This window comes from Penaeus japonicus, unplaced genomic scaffold (assembly GCF_977035675.1).
Source record: "Penaeus japonicus unplaced genomic scaffold, GWHDUDI00000001_assembly GWHDUDI00000022, whole genome shotgun sequence".
In the NCBI taxonomy this organism is placed as follows: domain Eukaryota; kingdom Metazoa; phylum Arthropoda; class Malacostraca; order Decapoda; family Penaeidae; genus Penaeus; species Penaeus japonicus.
Genome location: NW_028234424.1, coordinates 13,423,401 through 13,435,900, shown reverse-complemented (window position 1 = coordinate 13,435,900; position 12,500 = coordinate 13,423,401). Strand labels below are relative to the sequence as shown.

General features: G+C 51.4%; 1 protein-coding gene across 1 annotated transcript in view; it reads left to right on the top strand.

Moving 5' to 3' along the window:
• The window catches only part of LOC122264225 (dynein intermediate chain 2, ciliary-like), a 49,556-nt gene that overhangs the window by 22,352 nt on the left and 14,704 nt on the right, over positions 1-12,500 (top strand). The window lies entirely within an intron of this gene.

Here is a 12,500-nt window from a genome sequence, read left to right as displayed (position 1 = left end):
CCTGAGGTTTATAAAGACAGCTTTAATCTTTCGTATATACACACTTTCTGGTTTGTTTCTCCAGATAACATTGCAGGGCTGACAGTGGTACCGTTACCTATTAGCTTCTAGTACGTGGCACTGACGTCATCATCCAGGTTAAGTATGAAATGTTATCAAGAGAAACAGATTTCTTAATAGAATGACATCTCCAGTAATCTACGACCTCATTCAGACAGGACAGGAGAGATGATATCACTATTACTTTCTAGTGGAGTTGACCCTCCCTCAGTTTGGGCATCCCCAAAATATTAATAAAAAAACAATATTGTAAACGGAACAGGATTTGCAATATGTAATCTGTGTGAGCTCTTGTCACTTGCTCTGTCCCTATCATTTAGTCTCCATTGCCTCACCATTTTACTGCCTCCGCATTATACTCTTTTCACTTCAGAAATGACAACTTGATCGGTTAGTTTGGTTACCCTGACAAATAACTCTGATGTGGTTATGGTGTGTGCTTACGTCACAACCGTGATCTGTCAGCTGACACAACTGATAATGATTGTTGATTATATAATTTGACGATTATACATATTTATCAAATCATTTCCTGGAAATAGTTTACAAGGCAACGGACTAAGGCAAATTCATATTTCGCATATTGTATGCCTTGTTTCTGCCTATTTTTTTTTTTTTTTTTTTTTACCACAGTATCAATAATGAACAAATTGTAAATCCTTCAGTTTTCATAATGGTAAGTCCTTTATAATCATTACTATTTAAAAACACACTATGTTGGATTTATCAAGTTCCAGAAACAAAATCGGGCTATATCGCCGCTTACATCTATCCATCACTTCATTAATGAGAGCATTCGTTTTTTTCTCGTAACAGTCTTTCATCAATGACGTCTATTCAAACAAGTGTTTGAATGAATTAGTAACTTATCACCATTTTTTCATTGTTTTCTTCATCATCATCATTACTCTTATTATCAGTATTATCATTAGTTGTAGATCTATTATCTGTCATTATGTTCATTATTAATAACTTCTTTCGTACAATCATAATAATTCTAATTACAGTTATCATAATATTTCCTATGATTATCATTATAACCACCATTATTATCATTAGCTTGTAAATATTTATGAGCCAATGATATAGCTGGAGGTGACTCGAATGGTTATGTTGTGTGAATAGGACGGGCTTTCCTGGGACGGACTATCCTGGGACGGGCTTTCCTGAGACAGGCTATCCTGGGACGGGCTTTCCTGGGACGGGCTTTCCTGGGACGGGCTTTCCTGGGATGGGCTTTCCTGGGACGGGTTATCCTGGGACGGGATTTCCTGGGACGGGTTTTCCTTAGACAGGCTTTCCTGGGACAGGTTTTCCAGGGACGGGCTTTCCTTAGACAGGCTTTCTTGGGACAGGCTTTCCAGGGACGGGCTTTCCTTAGACAGGCTTTCATGAGACAGGTTTTCCAGGGACGGGCTTTCCTTAGACAGGCTTTCCTGGGACAAGCTTTCCAGGGACGGGCTTTCCTTAGACAGGCTTTCCTGGGACAGGCTTTCCTGGGATGGGCTATCCTGGAACGGGCTTTCCAGGGACAGGCTTTCCTTAGACAGGCTTTCATGAGACCGGTTTTCCAGGGACGGGCTTTCCTTAGACGGGCTTTCATGAGACAGGTTTTCCAGGGACGGGCTTTCCTTAGACAGGCTTTCCTGGGACAGGCTTTCCTGGGATGGGCTTTCCTGGGACGGGATTTCCTAGGACGGGCTTTCCTGGGACGGGTTATCCTGGGACGAGATTTCCAGGGACGGGCTTTCCTTAGACAGGCTTTCTTGGGACAGGCTTTCCAGGGACGGGCTTTCCTGGGACAGGCTTTCCAGGGACGGGCATTCCTTAGACAGGCTTTCATGAGACGGGCTTTCCTTAAACAGGCTTTCTAGGGACGGGATTTCCTCAGACAGGCTTTCCTGAGACAGGCTTTCCTAGGACGGGCTTTCCAGGGACGGGCCTTCTTTAGACAGGCTTTCCTAAGACGGGATTTCCCGGGCCATGCTTTCCTGAGGGACGGGCTTTCCTGGGACAGGCTTTCCTGAGACGGGATATCCTGGGACAGGCTTTCCTGGGACGGGTTTTCCTAGGACAGGGTTCCAGGGACAGGTTTTCCAGAGACAGGCTTTCCTTAGAATGGTTTTCCTGGGACAAGCTTTCCAGGGACGGGATTTCCTAGGACGGGCTTTCCTGGAACAGGCATTCCTTTGACAGGCTTTCCAGAGACGGGCTTTCCTTAGACAGGCTTTCCTGGGACAGGCTTTCCTGGGACAGGCTTTCCAGGGACGGGCTTTCCTGGGACGGGCTTTCCCGGATTGGCCTTTCCTGGGACAGGTATTCCTTTCACAGGCTTTCCAGAGACGGGCTTTTCTTAGAATGGCTTTCCTGGGACAGGCTTTCCTAGGACGGGCTTTCCTGGGACAGGCTTTTCTGGGACGGGCTTTCCTGGGATGGGCTTTCCTGGGACGGGCTTTCCTGTGATGGGCTTTCCAAGGACAGGCTTTCCTGGGATGGGCTTTCCTGGGACGGGCTTTCTTGGGACGGCTTTCCTGGGATGAGCTTTCCTGGAACAAGCTTTCCTGGGACGGGCTTTCCTGGGCCAGGCTTTGCTGGGACGGGCTTTCCTGGAACAGGCCTTCTAGGGACGGGGTTTCCTAGGACGGGTTTTCCAAGGACGGGCTTTCTTTAGACAGGCTTTCTCGGGACAGGCTTTCCTAAGACGGGATTTCCCGGGCCATGCTTTCCTGAGGGACGGGCTTTCCTGGGACAGGCTTTCCTGAGACGGGATATCCTGGGACAGGCTTTCCTGGGACGGGTTTTCCTAGGACAGGGTTCCAGGGACAGGCTTTCCTTGGACAGGCTTTCCTGGAACGGGCTTTCCTGGGACAGGCTTTCCTGGGACAGGCTTTCCAGGTACAGGCTTTCCTGGAACGGGCTTTCCCGGGATGGCCTTTCCTGGGACAGGCATTCCTTTGACAGGCTTTCCAGAGACGGGCTTTCCTTAGACAGGCTTTCCTGGGACAGGCTTTCCTGGGACAGGCTTTCCAGGGACGGGCTTTCCTTGGACGGGCTTTCCTGGGACGGGCTTTCCCGGGATGGCCTTTCCTGGGACAGGCATTCCTTTGACAGGCTTTCCAGAGACGGGCTTTCCTTAGACAGGCTTTCCTGGGACAGGCTTTCCTGGGACAGGCTTTCCTGGGACAGGCTTTCCTGGGACAGGCATTCCTTTGACAGGCTTTCCAGAGACGGGCTTTCCTGGGCCAGGCTTTGCTGGGACGGGCTTTCCTGGAACAGGCCTTCTAGGGACGGGGTTTCCTGGGACGGGTTTTCCTGGGATGGGCTTTCCTGGGCCAGGCTTTGCTGGGACGGGCTTTCCTGGGACAGGCTTTCCTGGGACGGGCTTTCTTGGGACGGGCTTTCCTGGGACAGGCTTTCCTAGGACGGGCTTTCCTGGGACAGGCTTTCCAGGGACGGGCTTTCCTGGGACAGGCTTTCCTGGGACGGGCTTTCCTGGAATGGGCTTTCCTGGGACAGGCTCTCCTGGTATGGGCTTTCCTGGGACGGGCTTTCCTGGCTGAAGCTTTCCAGGGACGGGCTTTCCTGGAACAGGCTTTCCTGGGACGGGCTTTCCAGGGACGGGTTTTCCTGGGACGGGCTTTCCTGGAACGGGCTTTCCTGGGACAGGCTTTCCCGGGATAGGCTCTACTGGGACAGGCTTTCCTGGAACGGGCTTTCCTGGGACATGCTTTCCTGAGACGGACTTTCCCGGGCCATTCTTTCCTGCGACGGGCTTTCTTGAGACAGGCTTTCCAGGGACAGGTTTTCCAGAGACAGGCTTTCCTTAGAATGGTTTTCCTGGGACAAGCTTTCCAGGGACGGGATTTCCTAGGACGGGCTTTCCTGGAACAGGCATTCCTTTGACAGGCTTTCCAGAGACGGGCTTTCCTTAGACAGGCTTTCCTGGGACAAGCTTTCCAGGGACGGGTTTTCCTGGGACGGGCTTTCCCGGGATGACCTTTCCTGGGTCAGGCATTCCTTTGACAGGCTTTCCTGGGACGGGCTTTCCAGGGACAGGCTTTCCAGGGACGGGCTTTTCAGGGACAGGTTTTCCTGGGACGGGTTTTCCTATGACAGAGTTCCTGGGACAGACTTTTCGATGACAGACTTTCCTGAGACGGGCTTTCCGAGGCCATGTTTTCCTGGGACGGGTTTTCCTAGGACAGGGTTGCAGGGACGGATTTCCTGGAACAGGCTTTCCTGGAACAGGCTTTCCTGGAACAGGCTTTCCAGGGACGGGCTTTCCTTAGACAGGTTTTCTCGGGACAGGCTTTCCTAAGACGGGATTTCCCGGCCCATGCTTTCCTGAGGGACGGGCTTTCCTGGGATAGGCTTTCCTGAGACGGGCTTTCCCGGGCCATGCTTTCCTGAGACGGGCTTTCCTGGGACAGGTTTTCCAGGGACGGGTTTTCCTGGGACGGGCTTTCCTGGGACAGGCTTTCCCGGGATGGCCTTTCCTGGGACAGGCATTCCTTTGACAGGGTTTTCAGAGACGGGCTTTCCCTAGACAGGCTTTTCTGGGACAGGCTTTCCAGGGACAGGCTTTCCTAGGACGGGCTTTCCTGAGACGGGCTTTCCCGGGCCAGGTTTTCCTAGGACAGGGTTCCTAGGACAGGGTTCAAGGCTTTCCTGGGACGGGGTTTCCTTTGACAGGCTTTCCAGGGACGGGCTTTCCTATAACGGGCTTTCCTGGGATGGACTTTTCTGGGATGGGCTTTCCTGGGATGGACTTTCCTGGGACAAGCTTTCCAAGGACGGGCTTTCCTGGGATGGGCTTTTTTGGGACAGCTTTCCTGGGATGGGCTTTCCTGGAGCAGGCTTTCCTGGGATGGGCTTTCCTTAGACAGGCTTTCCAGGGACGGGCTTTCCTGAGATGGGTTTTCCTGGGATGGGCTTTCCTGGGATAGGCTCTCCTGGGACGGGCTTTCCTGGGACGGGCTTTCCTGGGACGTGCTTTCCTGGGACGGGCTTTCCTGGGACAGGCTTTCCAGGGACAGGCTTTCCAGGGACAGGCTTTCCTGGGATGGGCTTTCCTGGGACGGGCTTTCCTGGGATGGGCTTTCCTGGGATGGGCTTTACTGGGACGGGCTTTCCTTAGACAGGCTTTCCTTAGACAGGCTTTCCTGGGACGGGCTTTCCTTAGACAGGCTTTCCTGGGATGGGCTTTCCTTGGATGGGCTTTCCTGGGACGGGCTTTCCTTAGAAAGGCTTTCCTTAGACTGGCTTTCCAGGGACAGTCTTTCCTGGGATGGGCTTTCCTTGGATGGGCTTTCCTTGGATGGGCTTTCCTGGGACGGGCTTTCCTTAGACAGGCTCTCCTGGGACAGGCTTTCCAGGGACGGGCTTTCCTGGGACGAGCTTTCCTGGGACGGGCTTCCCTGGGATGGGCTTTTCTGGGATGGGCTTTCCTGGGATGGGCTTTTCCGGGACGAGCTTTTCTGGGATGGGCTTTCCTGGGATTGGCTTTCTTGGGATGGGCTTTCCTGAGATGGGCTTTCCTGGGACGGGCTTTCCTGGGATGGGCTTTACTGGGACGGGCTTTCCTTAGACAGGCTTTCCAGGGACTGGCTTTCCTGGGACGGGCTTTCTTTAGACAGGCTTTCCTGGGACAGGCTTTCCAGGGATGGGCTATCCTGGGACGGGCATTCCCGGGACAGGCTTTCCTGGGATGGGCTTTCCTGGGACGGGCTTTCCTGGGATGGGCTGTCCTGGGATGGGCTTTACTGGGACGGGCTTTCCTTAGACAGGCTTTCCAGGGACTGGCTTTCCTGGGACGGGCTTTCTTTAGACAGGCTTTCCTGGGACAGGCTTTCCAGGGATGGGCTATCCTGGGACGGGCATTCCCGGGACGGGCTTTCCAGGGACAGGCTTTCCTGGGATGGGCTTTCCTGGGACGGGCTTAACTGGGATGGGCTTTCCTGGGATGGGCTTTCCTTGGATGGGCTTTCCTGGGACGGGCTTTCCTTAGACAGGCTCTCCTGGGACAGGCTTTCCAGGGACGGGCTTTCCTGGGACGAGCTTTCCTGGGACGGGCTTCCCTGGGATAGGCTTTCCTAGGATGGGCTTTCCTGGGATTGGCTTTCTTGGGATGGGCTTTCCTGGGATGGGCTTTCCTGGGACGGGCTTTCCTGGGATGGGCTTTACTGGGACGGGCTTTCCTTAGACAGGCTTTCCAGGGACTGGCTTTCCTGGGACGGGCTTTCTTTAGACAGGCTTTCCTGGGACAGGCTTTCCAGGGATGGGCTATCCTGGGACGGGTATTCCCGTGACGGGCTTTCCAGGGACAGGCTTTCCTGGGACGGGCTTTCCTGGGATGGGCTTTCCTGGGATGGGCTTTACTGGGACGGGCTTTCCTTAGACAGGCTTTCCTGGGATGGGCTTTCTTTAGACAGGCTTTCCTGGGACGGGCTTTCCTTAGGCTTTCCTGGGACGGGCTTTCCTGGGATGGGCTTTCCTTAGAAAGGCTTTCCTTAGACTGGCTTTCCATGGACGGTCTTTCCTGGGATGGGCTTTCCTTGGATGGGCTTTCCTGGGACGGGCTTTCCTTAGACAGGCTCTCCTGGGACAGGCTTTCCAGGGACGGGCTTTCCTGGGATGAGCTTTCCTGGGACGGGCTTCCCTGGGATGGGCTTTTCCGGGACGGGCTTTTCTGGGATGGGCTTTTCTGGGACGGGCTTTCCTTAGACAGGCTTTTGTTAGGAGTTTGTGAAGTATACACCTGCTTTGTGATTAACACTAGTTTATTAATAAGGGGAGAAACCGCCACAAATACAGCACGACAATATACACGTGTGCACAGCAAGGAGACTGACTCGTGAATGTAAACAAAGTAAGGTATCAATGCGGGCCATATAAGAAAACATAAGAGATTGTTTATGAGGGTTGACATTTCAGTTTGGTTATACATGTTGCAATGGTACAGCATATTCACTATTACATATACACATCCCACATCTCCCTCCCTGGGGAAAGCCGAGAGGTACGCGAGGCTTACAAACCAAGACGTTTCGGGCTACGACGTTGACGTGTACTTCTTCTTGGAGGCGGCGAGGAGAAACGGACATGGCGTTTCATCTGCCTCTCCGGTGTATTTTCTGTTGGTTGGACTGCACGTGTCCCGACTTGGATCGGCTGATGGTAAGGACGCAGAAAGCGGCGATTGCGCCAGTATATACGTCCACTTGGTAACTTGATGTGATAGTCCCTGCGTCGACCAATTCCAACTACTGTTCCAATCTTGTCCCACCGTAACGTTGTGTGGTCCTGGATACGAACAGGTGTGCCTACCTTTAGCGGTGGTAGAATATGAGCAGAACGGTCGTAGAGACGTTGTGCCTTCTGCTTGACTGTCAGCTGCTTTCTATCACATTCCTCCGCCAATGCTTGCCATTCTAGGGCGAAGGATCGTTGATGAGCAGGCATTGCCGTCCTTAAAGGTCGTCCAAAGAGTATCTGTGCAGGAGAACGGCCATCTGGGCGTGGCGTGTTACGAATCTCCATCAGACCATGGTCGAATTCTTCGTTATCGAGGTACCCATCCTTTGTTGTTTTTATTATGAGATGCTTGATCTGTTTCACAAAGGATTCTGCATGCCCATTAGACTGCGGGTAGTGTGGTGATGAGATGTCATGGTTGATACCCCATCTCTTCAAGAAGGCTCTGAAATCATGACTTGAAAACTGGGGTCCCCCATCGGTACGAAGGCGAACAGGGACACCCACTGCCACGAAGAAGCTGCGAAGTAGCCTTATGGTATTTCTTGATGTGGCATCTCTTCCATAAACGCCAACATGTGGCCATCCAGACAGACGGTCTGCATACAGAAGGTAACATCTCCCTGCATGGGAAAAGATGTCTGCTGAGACATCTTCAAATGGTCCAGATGGTGCTGGGTTACACATCATTGGTTCTTTGGATTGGGAAGGCAGCATATTCTGGCATGCTTCGCAGGCCTGGACTGTGTTCACAATGTCGCTTGTGATGCCTGGCCACCAGACTGTCTGACGGGCGCGCCGTTTCGTTGCTTCGATACCACGATGAGAATCATGGAGGTGTGATAGAATTTCCTGACGGAGTTTAGCAGGGATGACAATCCGTGCACCATGCAGAACTAATCCATCTTCTGTGGCAAGAGTGTCTCTGATCTTCCAGAAGTCCCACAGAGAAGCAGGCACCTTCTTCCTATTTGTTGGGAATCCAGAAGCAATGATGTTGTGAAGCTCACAATAAGTAACGTCCACCTTAGCTGCTTTACGAATTTCTTCTATGATGGGATCATGTTAATGTTCAGGTGTGCACTTTGAAAATTCCAATATCCTCGCTAACACACAACTGTGAATGTGGTATGTCACGTCCTCTTCTGCTTCCATGTCTGCTGGCGTTGGATCATCAACTGGAGCACGAGACAATGCATCAGGGATGGCGTGATCTTTCCCTTTATGCCAGATAGCAGTGAAGGTGTACTGGGATATTTTCTCTTTGAGGCGCTGCAGACGTGGGTTCTCAACTGCATCCAAAGTGTAATCATTGAGAATAGGTACCAGTGGCTTGTGGTCAATGAGCAGATCAAAATGCTGTAGTCCCAGAAGGTACAGGCGACATTTCTTCATGGCCCAGACTACTGCGACAAGTTCCAGCTCAACCACAGCATAACGTGTCTCCACATCACTGAGAAAACGAGATCCACACTGGACAAGTCGCCATTTCTCGCCATGACACTGTAGAAGGGCATAACCAATGCCCTTGAGGCGTGAAGCGTCGGTCTGCAGCATAGTTGGAAGGGCTGGATTAAAGTGGGCAAGCACTGGAGGTAATGAGAGAGCTTCCTTAACCCTCTCAAATGATGCCTGATGATCAGAAGTCCATACAAAGTCTCGTTTAGGACTGAATAGTGTGCGTAATGTTTCTGCAGCAGATGCAATGGCAGGGGTAAACTCAGCAAGCTGATTTACTAAGCCCATAAAAGATCTGAGGTCTGTGATGTTAGTAGGGACGGGAAACTCTGCAACCGCTCTAACTTTATTACCATCTGCTGCTATGCCATCTTTTGTAACACTATATCCACACAACTCTACTGACTGATTTGCGAACACAAACTTGCTGGAATTCATTGTGATGTTGTTTTCACGGCACCGCTGTAGCATGGTGTGGATACGTTTTAAATGCTCACCATAATCTCTGTCCCATGCAAGTATGTCATCAACTACTTTTGCAATATTATCAATGCCACTCAGCGCTATATCTCCTCTTCTGCAGAACTCATCCCCTGTCGAGACGAATCCCATAGGACCGCGGAGGAACTTATACCTCCCCCATGGTGTGATAAAGGTAGTCAGTGGCTGTGCATCCTCGGCCAGTGGAAGCTGCCACTACCCATGTGTTGCATCCATTGTTGTGAAAAAGTGGGTACCAGGGTTGATCCCCATAACGGCACTGCGTGGGGTTGGGGATGGGTGGGCAGGCCAAAGGACTTGTTTGTTCAGTTTCGACAAATCCACAGTAATACAAACTCCACCTGTTCGTTTAGGTGTAACTTCGTCACCCAGAGGTTGGATTATGCCTTGTTGAGCCATACTGTCAAGCATTTGTTTGGTTTCCGAACGCCATGCCAAAGGGATGGTTCGTGGAGTGTAAATGGCAAAGGGCTTGGCATCTTCGCAAAGATGAGTCTTCAACGGCTCCCCTGACATTGGCTTCAGTTGTGTCCCTTTGTGGAAATTTTCAGGATCAATGAGGACATCCTTGAATTCCTGCAGGAGTTGCTGTCGATCAGCTTCTCGCTGTTTGATACTTGGATATTCAGAAGTGCTACAGGTTTGGATATCTTGAAGTCTGTTAATTTGTCTTGGGTATTCTGAAGGGATGATCTGGAGGGCTTTAGCATCGTACCAGGAAAGAAGGGCATCTTCAATCTCCTGAAGTACATCAATTGTTGCCTCCGTATGAATATTGCCCAGACTCAGTGTTGCCTGGAAGGATCCAAGTGGCGTGAGTTTATGACAGTTTGCGGCTATCACGTCTTCATCTTGTGGAGGATTGAGCTTAGCTTGTGGAATACCCAGCTGTTTTAGTTGTCTTGGACCAATGACTGTTGCCTCAGCCCCTGTATCTGGAGTAAAGAGGAAAGAGCTTCTACCTACTTTGAAGCTCAATGGATATACTCCAATATGTACTCGTGGAGCCTGATGGTGAGACGTGGCCTTTTGTACATCCCCAAGCTTCAGGTGGTGCGCTTTACGTTGGTTGAAGGACTTGTCATCATAAGTGTTTGATGGCTTGTATGAATTCTGGGCTCCCTTCTTGCGACATACTTTACCAAAGTGTCCTATAACATTACAATGTAAACATTTCTTACCCCATGCAGGACACTGCTTTGCCCGACCATTCGGATGTGAGGAAGCACCACAGCCATCACACTGCTTGTTGGCTCTTCTTGGTCCTCCTGGTTGAGGTTGGCTGCGATATCGTCGTTGTTGATGGGTTACTTTCTGCACGACCCGATCCCTTCCTGCTAAATCAGCCTCTGTATTTCGAGCAGATTCCTCACTTCGACATAGTGAAAGTGCCTCCGATAATTTGGGTGGAGGGTCAATAACAAGGAGCCTTTTGCGTGTCTGTTGATCACGCACACCGGATGTGATCCGAGTCACGAGGCGATCACTTAAACAATTGTCACAAAGTTCAGCATCATCTGCCAGTTCCTTTAGGGCAACATAAAAGTTATCGAAAGACTCACCCTCCTGTTGACGTCTCTCTTCGAAGCGCACACGCCTAAATGCGATATTTCGTTGGCGCTGAAGGTGTACCTTTATCCGCTCAAGCACTTGCTCTATCGATGGAACGTCACCTTCCTCAGGAACCTCTATAGCATGAGCCAACGTAGATCGCATCTCCAATGTTAGGCAGGACCTGAGGTGTGCCAGCTGTGTGCGTGGAGGTTGGACTCTTAGCTGAAGTAACTCTTCATAATCTGACCAGGTACTGCACCATACCTTGAATTCCCAAAGGGTCATATCCAGAGAGAGCTTATGTGGAGGTTGACGGGCTGCTTGTCGTGTAGGTGTGGCAGGAGAACCGTCTGTTTCCTCGCCCATGGGTGTACCATGCACAGTACCGAGTGCAGTAGTGGCAGAACCCTGACTTGCTTGTAGTATTTGCATGATCATTGCTTGGTTCTGTTCTCGTTCTCGTCGACGCTCCTCGTCTTCTCGTCGGCGTTCCTCGTCTTCTCGTCGGCGTTCCTCGCGACGGCTATCCTCATCCGCACGCCGACGCTCCTCCATGAGCATCATTTGCCGATGCTGAGACTCTATCAATGCGGCAACTTTGTCCAAATCTGACAGACTGGCTGTTGATGGGCTGGGGGCGGCGCCTTCATCTTCCCGAGTCTCCTTACCTTTGCGTCGGGTGTCTGGTTTGGGTCCCATGACTACAGGAACAATGATAGGCCTATGTTTTTAACGCAGCAGGTGCAGCGGCGTTTTTCTCTGTAAGTAACTCCTTGTTGAAACTATCCTACTCACTGCGCCATGTTAGGAGTTTGTGAAGTATACACCTGCTTTGTGATTAACACTAGTTTATTAATAAGGGGAGAAACCGCCACAAATACGGCACGACAATATACACGTGTGCACAGCATGGGCCCAGTAAGGAGACTGGCTCGTGAATTTAAACAAAGTAAGGTATCAATGCGGGCCATATAAGAAAACATAAGAGATTGTTTATGAGGGTTAACATTTCAGTTTGGTTATACATGTTGCAATGGTACAGCATATTCACTATTACATATACACATCCTACAGCTTTCCTGGGACAGCCTTTCCAGGGACGGGCTTTCCTGGGACGAGCTTTCCTGGGACGGGCTTCCATGGGATAGGCTTTCCTAGGATGGGCTTTCCTGGGATTGGCTTTCTTGGGATGGGATTTCCTGGGATTGGCTTTCTTGGGATGGGCTTTCCTTAGACAGGCTTTCCTGGGACAGGCTTTCCAGGGATGGGCTATCCTGGGATGGGCATTCCCGGGACGGGCTTTACTGGGACAGGCTCTCCTTGGACGGGCTTCCCATGGACAGGCTTTCCTGGGACAGGCTTTCCCGAGCCAGGCTTTCCTAGGACGGGCTTTCCTGGGACGGGCTCTCCTGAGACAGGCTTTCCTGGGACGGGCATTCCTGGGACTGGCCTTCCTAGAACGGGCTTTCCTGGGACAGGCTTTTCTGGGATGGGCTTTCCTGCGACAGGCTTTTCTGGGATGGGCTTACCTGAGACAGGCTTTCCTGGGACAGGCTTTCCTGGGATGGGCTTTCCTGGGACAGACTTTCCTGGGATGGGCTTTCCTGTAATGGGCTTCTCTGGGATGGGCTTTCTTGGGATGGGCTTTCCTGGGACGGGCTTTCCTGAGCCAG